The sequence below is a fragment of the Centruroides sculpturatus genome, unplaced genomic scaffold (assembly GCF_000671375.1).
Source record: "Centruroides sculpturatus isolate CEXI.00-Female unplaced genomic scaffold, Cexi_2.0 scaffold2906, whole genome shotgun sequence".
Taxonomy (NCBI): Eukaryota; Metazoa; Arthropoda; class Arachnida; order Scorpiones; family Buthidae; genus Centruroides; species Centruroides sculpturatus.
The window spans coordinates 1-2,725 of NW_019386991.1; the positions used below are offsets into that span (position 1 = coordinate 1).

Genomic DNA, 2,725 nt, shown 5'->3' on the forward strand with positions numbered 1-2,725 from the left:
TATACTGATTAATGTAAAAATAAATTTTCTACACCTATAATAAAAATAAAATAAAATAATTATTTTTGCTTAATTATCTTTAAAAAAATTATAATATTTAACAGTATACAAGCGCATAATTGTAATAAATAAACCAGTCAATAAGAGAAGCTTACGTGCAGGGGACGTGCCTTTAATTATCCAACGTTAATGTCAATTAAAATAAAGGCTAAGTTAATTAAAATTAAGTGTTTTTTTTAAACGATTACCTGGATAATTCTGAATAATTTCACTTGAAATTCCGATCCCAATCTGCTGCAATCATCCGCTCTCTTCCCCGTTTTCCAGTTCCTGGAGAAGGTGATTTGTCCATTCATTTGATCAATTGTCAAGAGAAAAACAACCACCAAAGCAACCAGATAATATCTTGAAACCATTTCTAGGAATATAAAATATAAAACCGACTTAAAACCTTCGATTATAATTAAAGAAACTTAAGTTAATTGAACGAACACGAATTAATTTAAGAAGAACGTCCACGTTTAGAACCGAAGAAGTTGACAAAAAAATAATAATAATAACAAATAAACTAATTAATTAATTAATAAAGGACCCAGTTTTTTAATAAAAGAAAAAAAAATTATCAAAGTTTTGCCGTTTTGCAACTACGAAGTTCTTAATTAAAATATAAAAATTAAGGAAGAAACTTAAGGATGGGGAATTAAAGAAGAAACTTACCTAAATCCTTGAGTGAAAGTCGACGTTCGGAGTGGGCAAAGTATCTAGATTTTCTTCAGCAGTAGTTCTTCTTATAAATCATGCCCGGGGTCACGTGGTTCGGCGATGTGTGTGTATGTGTGGGTAGAACGTCTTTCGGCCTGGTCACGTGATAAATAAAAATTAATATATATATAAAGATGAGAGAGAGAGAGAGATTAGACAATGCTTAGAAAAGGTCATTTTACGCAAGATTTTAATTTTTAAATCCATTTAAAATGTTTATTTTATTTAAGATTTAATGTATTTTTCGTCTTTGTCTACTCGATATTGCAATTGGAAATTTGTTTTCCTTGTTTTTTTTTCTGTTTTCTCTCCCCCTTCCCGATTTCTGTCCATGAATTATTTACGAAGAAGTTAATCTCGTAGGGATAAAGTGTTTTAGCATTAAAGCACATTATAAAGTTGGTGGAGAAAATATGTTGAAAATCATAGTGTAAATCGGTTTAAAACTGGCATTGTGTTAGGTTGCTTGAAATTTTAATAATTTACAATAAATAAAGGAAAATGTGTCCTTCTTATACAGTATATATACAGTATACAGCATATAAAATGGCATCTCTATGGGAGATCAGGAATAAATCGCCGAAGGAAAATTCAAAACATCTGTTAAAACAGATGTTTCGAATTTTTCTTTTCAGTGAATTTTTTTTCCAACCGATTACATTAATGCCTTTTATATATATTTGCGAGAAACAATTCTATAGTTAAAGCAAATTTCCCCTCCTAACAATTGTTCTATCCCCCTTTTATATACCTTTAAAGTAAAAAAGTACATAAAGGGGGAGAGTAATAAATAATTAAATTCAAATTCCATGTTACGTCTTGGAATCGATTTATCAACTATTTATTCTTTTTCCACAATAAAGATGGGTAAATTAAAGTTATTTTTATTCAGTTTAAACAATTATTTAAATGAATTTCTTTAATTTAAATCTCTAAACAATTTTTGTTTCTGGTATGTCGTGTGATGTTCCGTTTGCAATTTATATGCAATTATGTCGGATTTTTTTCGAATTTTTAAAGATTTTTCATTAATAACCGGCGATTAAAATGTAAGAAAAATGAACAAATAAATGGAGAATTTACTAATTTCGTTATTTGATCGAATTTTATTAAATTTAATCTGCGGGGAATTAAAAAAAAGAAGAAGAAGAAATAGTAGTATTAACAAAGGCAACTCTGCAAATTTATTATAACTAGTCAATTAATTAAATTTGTTGAATGTTTTCATTCAATTATATAGACAAATATCATTTATTGTGGCAAAAAATATCAGCAATTTTTTAATATATAAGCTAATTATCTTTATTCATTCTATCATTTAAGCATTTTCTTTTTAATTCCTTTCGTTTTCTCTAGTTTAAAAGAAAAATGCCTTTTAAATACAAATAAAGGCAAAGTTTTAAAAGTGTTTAATTAATTTTTTGAATATTTGTAGAATAATTTGTAAATAGAAATCATTTCTTTCGTCTCTCTTTGTTGTCGGCTTAAAAAATGCAACGAGGACAATAATAAGAAGAGAAGTCAGATGAAGTATTCACCTTCATAAATTACAAATAAAGAGTTAAAAATATATAAAAATAAAAGTCTAAGACAGCTAAAAAATAAGACAGAATATACTGATTAATGTAAAAATAAATTTTCTACACACTTCTTCATCAGATCAATCCAGCAATTCTGCTCAGAAAATTAAATAACTTCAACCAACGAGTTGCGTAACTTTCCCGGCAAGAGTTAAAACTGTTTGTAGCACCATCTCTTATGAGATTTTTAAAAAATTTGTTTTATATTGTTAATTATTAAAAAATGGCAAAAGGTTAATTTTGAGGGCAGAGATGAGTTATATATAGCATATATATACATAACTTGTTTTCATAGGTTTAACCCACTTTAAAGCTTGATAACTTTTGTGCTTTTTATCAAGCTTTAAAGTGGGCGAACAAAATCGTTCCCAATACACAAACGA

At 27.6% G+C, this 2,725-nt stretch overlaps 1 long non-coding RNA gene across 1 annotated transcript; it reads right to left on the minus strand.

Moving 5' to 3' along the window:
• Positions 1-247: 247 nt before the first annotated feature.
• On the minus strand, positions 248-751 carry LOC111616023. Its single transcript, XR_002755179.1, has 2 exons — positions 718-751; positions 248-418 (listed from the first exon to the last, which is right to left on the minus strand). It is a non-coding gene; the product is annotated as an uncharacterized LOC111616023 (long non-coding RNA).
• Positions 752-2,725: the final 1,974 nt, after the last annotated feature.